The sequence below is a fragment of the Rhagoletis zephyria genome, unplaced genomic scaffold, assembly GCF_001687245.7.
Source record: "Rhagoletis zephyria isolate East Lansing unplaced genomic scaffold, Rhagoletis_zephyria_1.1 Rzeph_scaffold_15422, whole genome shotgun sequence".
NCBI classification, from domain to species: Eukaryota; Metazoa; Arthropoda; class Insecta; order Diptera; family Tephritidae; genus Rhagoletis; species Rhagoletis zephyria.
Window position 1 is genome coordinate 1 of NW_016172489.1, and position 13,019 is coordinate 13,019.

A 13,019-nucleotide genomic window follows, 5' to 3' on the forward strand; every position below is an offset into this window, starting at 1 on the left:
GCCCACTTGTGATCACATATATGTATCTCGCTAACCGTTCTAGCAATTTGTACCAAGCTCGGTATGGTTATTGTGCTTGCCACATAAGAGCAAACCGTTGAAAATTGTTGAAATCGGACTAAAATTGGGGCCGCTTTTCATATAACGGTAAATTTCAGATATGCTTGAAATTTCAATATTTCGAAATTTAAGGACACTAATTTACTTAAAATGTATACACTCCGGCTTATCATGTAGCGGTAGCTTTCAGAAAGGTGGAAAACATATATTTAATACTTGCGCCGGGTATTTAATGTTCGGCTCCGCCCGAACTTAGACTTTCTTACTTGTTTTTTTTTAATTTGTTGAATTGTCGCGAATATTGCACAAAGTTTGAAGCTCTGAAAAAACCCTGTTTTTATTTCGTACAGAGCTGTATGCATATAAGTATTCGCCCTCAAATTTTCTTTCATCACTTGCCCCACAAACTGCAATGAGGGTAATTTGCCAGTGTCAATCGATGTACACAGCTACAGCTTGACACTTACACTTGCAAGTACTTACAAAGGATGCGAAACTAGAAAAGGAACTAGAAAATGTGTGCACATGTATGTATGGATAAATGCTCATGTAACCTGCTGCATACATACATACATAAATGAGGTCAATAACAGGTGGATTAAAACAAGTTTCCGCTGCTCTACCATTTCACGCATTCACATTGATGCGCGCATGTATGCCTGCAAGTACATTTGTAAATAGTTGTCGCTCGCTGCTACACGAGCATAATGGCGGATTGTAAACATGACACCCAACAGTAATCATCATCATTATTATGATCCACTCAACCGCCACATCATTATCGTCATTAGCTAATAGCGTGCAAACATAATGGAGTCTCACCTGTTTGAGCTTGCTGCCTTGGGAGATTTTTCCACCGCCCATGTCTAATTGCATACATTAGGGTGGTACAAAAATGCATGCGAAAAAGTAAAGCCGGAATTTTTATTATGGGGGTGAGATAATTTTTTATTTTGAAATCAAAAAAGAGGTCCTCAAAGCGCTCAAAGTTTTCTATGTACATACCTACGCATTTTATATATGGAATAAACCATTTATCGTGGAAATGGTATAGAATTCTTGAATATCGACATTTTTCGACCAGAAAACTCTCTTTCTCTTCAGGAGATTTTCAATTACAAAACCCAATGTTTATTTAACCATATTTGAATATTGAGTATCTAACTATTTTTTATAGGATCCCCAAAAACACAAAATAAGGAAATAGGAATCCATAAAAAAACGCTTGTAATTAACTTTTTTTATAGGACCCCTAGAAACACCAAAAAATTGCAATTAGGGACGTACAAAAAACTCTCGAGAGTTTTAAGAACTAATAAAATAAACGATTGGGTGTTATAATTAAAAGTCTATTGAAAAGAAGCAAAGTTCCCTAACCGAAAAATATTGACTTTCAAGAACTCTATACCATTTCTACGATTTTTATTTACCATAAAAAATACATCAAAACCTTTAAGCGCTTTGAGCACTGCCTAGATATTTTTTTTATTTCAGAATTAAAAATAGGGCTATATTTTTGCGGTATAGAACAATCTCTCCACCCCCTAGAGCATTAAATACCAGTTTTAATATTTTTTACCAACCCAATGTACATGCATATAGAATGTATGCATTAGGGCTGGCAGTTCTATCTGGATTTTTTTGACTCCCGTATAATCCGGATATTCGAATAGTTGATAAAAAAAATCCAAATATTCGGACACCCGAAAATCCGGATAACAAAATGAATGGATTTTAACGGAATATCCGAATTTTCGCATCTAAAGATTAATAATAAATATAAATATACTTTGCGTTTTATTGGCGGGAGAAGAGAGAGAGAGAGGCGGGCAGGGAGAAAAAATAGGTACGATTGTGTTTTCTACGACGTTTGTAGCTTAAAAGGTGCATTAGGTACAATAACTTCATCTGGATATCCGAAAAATCAACACGAATATCTAAATATACGGATAGTCCCTAGTATGACTACTTAAAATTCATTCATTGCCATAGCAAGCTTTATGCTCTGCGCCCTGAGCGCTTACGCTGCTATTTACTTACTAAGTGGGTGCCTTCAGAGATCGAGCAAAATTGGGCGTATGTGCATATGTAGCATAGCTGACTTTGTATTCGTGTCTTTTTTTTATTCATGTGCAGCTACACGTGCGCGAGTTAACGACGCTAACCTAAACACTAGATACATACACATATACATATAATCATTATTCACGAACCAAAATACATACAAACAACTATATGCCCTTTAACCTTGTATGATAACATAATAACAAAGAGAATACGATAGACAAGTATAAACCCGTAAACATCTTTTTAATAACATAAACAATTATATTCGGTGATAAGTAACAAAGCATTATGATAACATAATGCTAAACATGTAAACATCTTTTTATCACCAAACAAACAATAGTTAGAAATAGTATAAATAGATGTAAGTGTAAAAATGGAAAACAGTTCTGGAAATAAAACGAGACTGAAATAATCTCTTGTGTACTTTTAATTCCTAACAAGGACTCATAACTCGCGCATTACATCGGTTTTTTGTTAACACATACACACATACATATGTGAGTTTTTAATTTCTGTTGTAAGCTGCATATTTGCCGGAAATGCTCGGATGTTTGACATCTATGTTTCAGTTGCTCATTCACACGCTCAAGGAGTAGTCGTTAAATGTTCATTTGCCCACTCAACAGCTCATCGTATTACTACGAAAATACCTACATATAGTACATACTTAGATATTTAGCTGGTTGACAGAGGCATTGAACTGAAAATAATTACGTGTAGTTTAATTCAATTAGTCAGTGCGCTCATTAGTTACCTCTGGGCAAGCGCTCTTATATGTGGGTGTACTTACATAGTACACACACACACACACACACACACACACATATGCTTGGCATGTCCCCTTCAACGCCCACTGCCATTACTACAAATAGTTCCACATATTTCAGCATTCCATTGCATTGATGTGCTGGAGAAAAATGTCCTTGATCAAATTTTCTTTCGCCTGCAGCATACACACATTAAAACGTTTAATTACGTGTGCTGGCTGTTGTAAATGCGGAACGTACATGTGAAAATACATACGATAAAGAATGCATACAAAATATCGATTAATGTTGTTTGGTGTGTTAACAATCTGTCCTAAGGGCAACTGAAAAGTAGCATGAATTCACACAGTAACAAAGTGAGTATTTTAAACAAAGAAATATTTAGGAGATGTAACAAGATTTTCTCCGGATGTTGTGGGGTGTTCTTGAAGCTCTTTAGGATTTTTGTTTTTTTTTTTTAATTTTCGGGATTTTTCGAGAAGATGTGGTAATATCCGGAACTGTTCTTATATATTTTTTCAGGTCTTTTCGATATCCCTTGGTCATTTTTTCAGGCTCTTTCAGGATTTTCTGAAATTTTTGGGATTATTTCGAGAGGACAAAATGATTAATACCAATGTTTTTAACCTATAATTCTCAATCTTTATTTTGTTTAACTCTGAAAAGGTATACCATATGCTCGTACTTCAAAACTATTGGATATTTTTCGTCCTCCGCACTCGGTATTTTTTACCTGCAAAATTGAATTTGTCACAAATGCTCCTCGGCAAACATTCATGAGGAAAATATCCGAATTATTTTGAAGCACGATTGCTACTTGACAAATTACTTTTCCAAAAATTTGTTGTTTATCTCTAACACACATTACTCAAGGTGAAATGATTTGAAGTAGGTATGAGAAATATTTAAAAAGCAACTAGCAAGAAATCTTAATTTCGAAGCACAGGTGTCCACAGTTAAAATACAATCAAATATGCCACCATTTATTAAAAGAACAAGAAACAGCGAATTTGTGCAAGGAGTACGCGGCGTTTAAAGAAATACAAAACATTTTGCGTGTTATCAGGGCGATTCGCAAAAAGAGTAGAACATTGGACGGATGTACGGCGACAAATGTTGCCCGATGCTGAGTTTTAACTGTAAATTACAGTTTTTTTAGACAAGTTTGCAGTTGTTTAAATTACCTCCTAGTACCAATTATAGTTTTTCGAAACTTCCAAGTTGAACGAATAAATACAAATTTCAAAATTTTTAAGATAAAAGCCAGTACATGTGTACATAAAAAACCGGAAATAAACTAGAAATTCAAGCACTCGCTGGTATATTAAGAATTACAAATTTCCTTAAAAAATGCTCAGGTACTTACTAAATTTGCGGTATCGAATGAAATGTTCAAAAAAATTATCAAAGCATTTTACGAAAAATAAAGAAGCCAAATTTGAGTTATACAAAATTTGATTTAAATTATCAATTTTTATAAAGTAATTTTTGTTTAGTAAGTTATAATTTAAACGGTTTATTTTTTTAATGTTAAATTAATCTTTTTCGGTTATTTATGTTCAATAAAATACATTTTTTTTAACTCTTCATTTTTGAGGGCTACATTGTCTGGGTCGAAAATACAGTTTTATTTTCGGAAATTTACAGTTTTTTGAAAAGAAATCTGGCAACACTAACGGCGACCTACATACAGAGTATCTTTGAGAATACTAACTCAAACACTCAAAAACATTTTGTGATTAATATTGCAGACGTTGGCTTCGCACAATTAAGGCGTCAACTTATTTAGGCTGAAATCCTTGGGACGTTAAAAATGGTGACGATCCTACCTGGCTTAGAGATACTAGATATTCTTATTGAGTACTATCAAATACCCGCTGTGCTACACTGCATCTTAAAAGAATCTTTGTATTCTTACTCCCTCCCAAAACTCTTATGGCCTCATTCATTAAAAATAAAATAGATTTGGAATCATTTTCTCAAGTAGGGTTTAAAATTTATGTAAAATTTTGTTCTGAAAAGATGCGTTTGAAGAGCAAATAAGTTTTAAAAGATACTTGAGAAAACCTGAAGAGCTTTATGATGTGAGAATTTCGAATAAATTTTCGATTTATGAAACTACTTTATTTTTTATGAATGCGTGTGTAAGTTAATATATACTGGAAGGTATTTAATGCTGAAAATTTAGTTTATAATCTTTTAACTCGATTCTACATATCGTGCACTTTCTTCAAAGCTGCATTAATTCAGTAGTTACCTTATCTTATTAACTGAACTAAATTTTTCGAATAGACGGCAACCCGCTATAAAAATATTTTCGACAGTAAACTTTCTCAAACCTCTTTAGTTCGATACCCATTTTGCAATATTTAATTTATCTTATCAATTTAATCAAATTAAAATTTTCAAACAGGTGGCAACCTTAAAAAAACATTTTCGACTGTAAGCATTTTTAAAGCTAGTTATTTTGATAGTCATATTGCAATATTTACTTTATGTAATATATTTTTTTAACTGACATTCTCAAACAGGTGGCAACTCTCTAATTATTTTTTCCTGTATTTTAAGGTAGACCTCTAGCAATGCCTCTGTGAAAAGTGACATGCATTAGCTTTCGAGTAACACACAGAGAGACAAAAATTCTAAAAATTGTTGACTTGGCTTTTGTTGCTATAATAAGGACCCCCCCAAATTAGTTTCTCTTTAGCATCTATAATGTACAGATATCGGCCGTTTATAATTTTATTATAAATATAGATTGAGTGACGATCATTATATTACCTAGAAGGTTTGATGTCATTATACCAGCGAGGGCTTTTGCCTACGAAACCAGGTCCGGAATACATGCTTGTTTGGGTAACTGTAAAGAAGGGCGCTTTGGTGATCGAGCTAAATATCTACCGAAATGGTTAAGTAAGGCTATGAAGTGCACCTATAAGGACCTGAATCGCATATTAGCATAGTTTCCTTTGATCTTCTAAAACAAAAATTCTTCTACAAACTCTCGGCTAGGATGCTACGGTAAATGCGTAACCAGATAGTTTATAGTTCGGTGAAAACGACTACATAACTCTGTGAGAGGGGAAGCCAGGCTATTTGCATGTATGCATACAAAAACTATATTTATTGGATAAAAAAGGAGGTGGACAAATACTGTAACCAATGGTAAACATCCACTACTACCTGGTTGTAAGCCATGTAGAGGCGCAAAAAAAATTTGAAGCATTGTCCGGAGGATGCCTCAGCCTAGGCTGAGCATGCTTTGCAGGGCATCAACTTATTACTTTAGGAAAGTTTTTTATACGACACTTGAGAAGTGCAGATGCCAATTTATTTATTTTTTTTATTTCATAAAAGAAATTTTTGAGCATGCATAAATGCATTGCATGTATTTAGGCGCTTGATGTTATTAGTCGCCTAAAAGCATTTTTCCTTAAATCGAACTCATTTTGTTCCCGGAAAAGTATGAAATATGTAGAAGCCTTCTATGCTCTTTAAATAACCGCGGGTCTACATTTTCCTGGAGAAATGATGATGTTGTGAGTACAGTAGATCCCTTCTTCCCATTTTGAAAAGAAAAGAAGTGGTGATATGCCATGGGGTACAACATCAACGAATACTGCTCTTGCAGGCGATAATAAGGCACTCTTGTACATATCTGTGTTCGTATGGAAAAGAAGCTTATGTCGAAAGGTTGGCTTTAGTATAATGCGGCATTCCTTTTATTCTTTAAACGACAAGGAATGTTTTGACGAGACTTAATAGGAATATTGACTTTCTAGTATCGGAACTATTTCTTGCACGTTTATTTGCCAAAAGTTGTTCAACGGCTCAGCGCCAGCGAGTCATTCGCAATCGTATACTGCAAATGCCGATTTATATTAAAGTCAGCCTTTCGACATAAGCTACTTTTCCATACGAACACAGATATATAGACTGAACAAAAATGGATATCGATTTAAATTCTATTGTAGTTATTCTCACAACTAGTGAGAACACCTTATTTACTTTAAGCGATTCTGACAATCGACTGACTGCAAAGCTGAACAATTTAGACTTCTCTGAGATTCTCAAAGTGGAATATATCTACATATACATACGACTTACTACGGGCACTGAACGCTAGAGCGAACCACTTCCTTTACTGTGACAGAGAACTGACTTGCTTTGGCGGGATAAATTTGTGTTAACGCTTGTAGGCACGGCAATTGGCCTCTGTGGCTTTGTGGTAAATTCTTTAAGAGCAGCACTCATCCTTTTTATGATGAATCTGTTTAACTTAAATTTTATTGAAAAACTCTATTTTCAGCGATGCTCGCGCCATAAGTACTCTTGCATTTTTGGGTTTGTAAAACTTTTCAGGCATTTGCAAATTTTGGGCATCACTGGTTCTCATATTCTTCTTTTTTTACCTTATTAGTGTATTTTTAAATTAAAAAAAAACATTGTTGAGTAAAATTTAATAACTTTTTATTTGTTTTCTATTTTCAGGTAAGTTTGATCAATGCAATAAAAAAAAACGAAGTCCAATCAGAGTGAGTAGACATAAAAGGATATCTTTTAAAGTGAAAGGGCTCTTAATTTTGTTAAAAGATAATCACAAAGGATGAATTGGTCCAGTTATTTGTCTTTTCCTATAAATATATACGTATATATATGTAGGTTTTCGTAAATACTAACATAAGTACACATGCCTGTCTTAACCTTTTTCGGTTTGTCAAAAGAAAACGTAAAAAAAAAGTTTCGCTTCAATTGCTTTTATCCCCATAAATGAGTTATCCCTTATCCAGCTTTAATTGTTCGGCCAGTGTGATTATCTTAGGCCGCACGATATGATAACAAAATCTGTTACTCTACCCAAAAGTTGTTACATAAGCCCACGTGTAAGCCTAAAAAGCGACAATTTGACAGCTTAGCTTTTACTTTTATGTGCTGCTTTTGGGACATTATCAACTGCAACAAAAGGAAAGACGGAAAAATCTTGCGCAAATCATTAACAAATCTTTGAAGTATATATAGGTACATACAAATACATACATATACGAACAGATATACATATGTATGTATGTACTCGTATTTAGGGTTTTATTTTTATCCTTTCAAATGCAAAAAAAAGCATGGTATGCCATTTTTATTTTTCGAGCCGTGTGTCTCTATAGTCATACTGGGATACAGGATTGTGTAAGGATTTAACATTTTCGTTGCGCACATAAAGCGTGAATGCGGTTGTCCAACTGCTTTAGGGACTTTTGTGACACGGCCAAGGCAATGCGGCGAGCGCTTAAGGATGCGGGACAATCATGATAAATGCGGTCGTGGTAAAGTTTTCTACTTATTTGATAGCTGCTTTAGCCATATGTTGGCACGCATGTAGTGTATCTATGTATGAGTGTAGTTGCGCACATACATATATATACACGTGTATCCATTTACGATTTGCTCACATCGGTTTGTCATTTTTATTGCTTGACAGTTTTATTGCTTTGCTGTTATTATTGTCCTTCATTTATTTTTAACTTTTTTACCATTACCAACTAAATATTTTTACATTAATGACTAACCAAGGCATCCTGGTACTTATATATAGATTTATTAGTAAAAATCTACTGTTACTAAAACTAAATGTACGCATTGGATCTTAAGCAACTTAGTGACGGCTTACGAAGGTGTTTCAAGTGTCGTTTGACTGAAAAGGTAAAGAAAAAAGACTACGTGTACTTTTTTTATATGCAACTCAATTTTTGGAAAACATTTAATTAAAAAATATGATTTGAAAGATAACTGGGTAATTGTTTGGTAGCACTAGGTTAAATGATAGCAGCTACACCCTTGTAAAATTTTTAACACATCGCATATTAACAAGCTTAAACTCTTTATATTTTTGTTATTTAATTTTAGTTATTTTTTTATAAAAATTTAGGTTATTCTTTAACAAAGACCGAATAAATCCAAACTTTGTGCAATCTTACAAAAAAAAATTTCAACAAACTTCCGTAAAAATGTCGAGGTTTATATTTAGATTTCTTAAAAAGATAAAAAGAAGTTTGAAGTAACTTACTGTTAGTTTTTGATTTTTTTTTGGCAGTGTCAGTGTATTCGATAATTTTTTGTATGCAGAAAATGAGCCACATCTTGAACAAAAAAAAAAAAAACCACAAATCAACGGTAAGTCTTAGCTACTTCAAACTTGCACTAAAATTGAATGCGCTTTAAAACTGCATATTCCAAACATTCCTTAGGAATCTAATTAAGAAGCTAGAAATTGTTACGAAAGTTTGTTGAATTTTTTTAAATATTGCACACGGTTTGAAACGTGGATTTATTCGGCTTTCTTAAAGAATAAACTTTATTTTTATAAAAAAATAAGTAAAATTAAATAACAAAAAGGTAAATTGTTAAAACTTCTCAAAATGTGGTGCATTTATATTTATGACATGCAAAATTTACACCTCAATATTTTTTTTTTTTGTATAAAATATATTTTTTTTACATTCCTAATCGAACAAAAGAAAACATTTATTTTTTATTTCGTCAGGATATTCGAAAATCTCAAAAAGAAGAAATCCAAAATTTTGAACTTTCAGAGAAGTATCCTTTTTAAATTTTTTGCAGATAAGTAGCTTTCCATTAGAGTGTGAGATCGATTTAAATAAATAATCGTTTGCATTAAAAAATTTATATTTTATATTTCTTTAATATTTTTTAATTAATTATGCACTGTTTGATTATTATTATTATTTTTTTTTTGCCCTAAGGGAGTCAATTGAAATATGGTGATATATGGGTGCCAGACGAAGTAGTTTGAAAATATTTTGAGCAGGCTTGCCACCTAAAAAAGTTCAATCTTATTAAATTATATTAAATTAGATTAGTTTAGTTTGAACATTTAGATTAGTTTTGATGTGTTTGAAGTGGTTTGCCACCGGCTTAAAATGTTAATTTCAAATTATTTAATAAGATAAATAAATTATTATAAGATGAGTAGATATTTATCAAAATGGGTTTGAAAAGGCTTTAGTTCTGAACTATATTTCGAAGAGTTGCCACATGTTAAAAAATCAAATTCAATTTAATTCATGAGATAATTGAAATATGTACCACAATGTCAAAGGAAACAGATTTTACTCTGACACTATTTTTGAGAGGGGTTGCCACCTATTTTAAAAGTCGAATTTACTTAACTTAAAAAGAATTATGTGAAATAATAATATATGGCTGTGAGTGTTAAGAAATTTTTAGTTTGAACATTTCGATTTTTTTTTTTGAGGAGGCTTGGCATCTGTTGGAAAAGTTATAAATTGAAAGATGGGTATCAATTGAAATGGGTTTAAATTGAAATATGTATCACAATGTCAGATCAATGATATTTGAAAAAATGTTAGTTTGAAAATACGTTTAAAAGGGGTTGCCAGGGTTATTCAACTTATACACAATTTAAATAACACATTAAAATATGAGCGTGAAGCGAAAAAGTTCCAAAACCACTTTAGTTTGAAAATATGTTTGAATAGGGTTACCAGCTATTTATATTTATTTTATTATCCGCATATGCATATAAAAAATGAAATGAAAATTGCATTCGAGTTCATATCAATTCGTGTTCGTAATCGTTTTCGTAATAGTAATCGTATCCGAAGTAGTATTTTGTAATTATATTTGTAATCGTTGTCGAATTCGTAGGTGTAATCGTAGTAACATTGTAATCGTATTCGAAATGGTGTTCGTAATCGAAAGCGTAAACGTAATTGTATTCGTAATCGTATCTGCAATAGCATTCGTCTTTCTTATCGTAATAGCAATCGCATTCAAAATCGTATTCGTAATCTTATTTGCTATCGCTATCGTATTCGCATTCGTGTTCGTATTCGCAATCGCATTGGTAATCACATTCATGATTGTCTTCCAAATCTTATTCGTAATCATATTCGAAATCGGGTTCGTATTATATTTGTATTCGTATTTATATTCGCATTCATATTTATATTCGTATTGATATAATACATATTCGAATTTGTATTCGTATTCGTATTTGTATTCGTATTCCCATTGGTATTGAAATGTGTACATAAAGTATGTACATATTTTACTTAGAGCGACATCGATGTCCCCATATACATACATATGCATGTACATATGGCCTAGGATATGCACTTCGATCTATGTAGTGGAACTAATTGAAATAAAAAAACAGCATACCTCGCTCAAAAGCTAAATATAATTTAAGTAATTATTGCCATGTAGTATTTTCGATTGTAACAAATCAATTGGTGAAATAGCGTTCACTGACATCTCAGCGATTCCACAAACACAATTTGCCTACAAAAACATTTTCACTTCGTCGTTAGACTTAATATTATTGCAGTCATACAACTAAAAACAGAAACAAAATTTAGTTACTTGTAGGCGTGCGATAAATATGTGGCAAGGGTGTGCACTACCTTCAGCTACATTAACAAAATTATCAAGTAAAAGAGTCGAGTTGTGAGTGAGTAATCTCTATTACCTTCGGACAATGCCACTTTCTGCCACCCATTATCCATTACTGCTATTTGTTAGTTTCGCACATGGTTTTTCTTCGTACTCAAAACAGCAGCTACTCAACCATTCGAGTAATCATTTGTTACATAAAGAAGAGTCAATAAGAGGGCGCAATACAAATGACCGCTTAACGATGGCGGGGCAGTGCAGTGTGGGTGTTTATATGCGGATATTTCAGTTTGAGGGTTTACTCATTTATTGCCAAATTATTGCTGTGGTTTGCTTGCAGATAAGTCGGTATGTATATACGAATATTTAGGTAGGTATGTGTGCACGTATACAAATAAGAAGTGATGATGTGTATAAGAAGAAAAAAAAGCGAAAGGATAAGGCGAGAGAAAAAGGGAATACAAATGAGCTTAGTGTGGCCAATGGACACAAAAATGAGTAAAATAAAATTAATCAAGTAGAAAATGTACTTGGTGTGAGTTTTTGTGGGCAGGGAGGAAATGTTCTTTGTTGTGGCCAAGAAATAAAATAAAATTTGTGTATTTCTAAAACGACTATGTAAGTCGAAATGTAAATTTAAGAAATTTAGGCTTTAAAAGCATTATTTACTATATAAAAATATTTATACGAAAATTTCAATAAAAGGTATTTTCGAGGTACAATTTGATTTTTTCTGTACACATCGTTGAATTGAGGCTATCGCTTTTCTATGGTATTTTCCAAATAATATTTACACTTAAAATTTTTGACTAAATTAAAGCTATTAATTTGTTTATTTGTGTGTTTAGAAACACTTTAAGTGCAGAGCATAATACAAACGAGCACATATTTAAATTAAACTATTTCAAGCAATCCTATAAAATGAATGTATATACATATGTGTACATAAATGGCCTACAAATTTAGCTAAAATTTAATGTGGCTTAATTACTTTTAACTTATGACCGGTAGTACAGCGGTGAGGTCAAATGTTGCATGAAGTCATGAAAATAAATCGATGCAATTAATTATACTTGCTCTCGCACACCTAAAGCTTTTCGCCCTGCCTGCCACTCGTCCTCAATGAAATTATTTGTNCAATGAAGGTTTGCATCAAATACAACATATCTGTAAAGTTTCAAGAGTGTGCCACTAAATAAGAAAAAAATGGTAGCATGCGGAATATGTAATTTTTGAAATTTAACGATTTTTTCATTTAAAAAATTTAAGGTACTTCATAACATCAACATTGAGCGGTGAAAAGGTTGTTCTTGCCAAAACGAATCAATCTAGAGCAATAAAGCTAATATGCCACCAAATGGAAAATATACATTGATTATAAGATGACGATAATTTGCTTGACAAAAATTCCAATTTTCCCATTTTTATTGCCAAATTCGAAATTCATTCTGAAATTGTTCGGAAAGAATACTGTAGAAAAATATTCCACGCCAATATTTAATTACTTTCAAAATAATATGACTTTAAGTTAAGGCGAGCGAGTAAATGTGTTATCTGACTGGGTGCGGTGCTACTGGGCGTATACGTTACATACAAAACTACGAGTGTATTTACTATGAGCAGGAGTATGTTTGTAGTTATTTTGACTTTTTATACACGAGCGCACTTGTGCACAAGGGTATTATAACTTTGTTC

The 13,019-nt window shown here is 32.6% G+C and overlaps 1 long non-coding RNA gene across 1 annotated transcript; it reads left to right on the top strand.

Moving 5' to 3' along the window:
- Nucleotides 1–4,793: 4,793 nt before the first annotated feature.
- Nucleotides 4,794–9,229, top strand: LOC108379028 (uncharacterized). Its single transcript, XR_001849447.1, has 3 exons — nt 4,794–4,805; nt 5,356–5,358; nt 9,137–9,229. It is a non-coding gene; the product is annotated as an uncharacterized LOC108379028 (long non-coding RNA).
- The last annotated feature ends 3,790 nt before the right edge of the window (nt 9,230–13,019 follow it).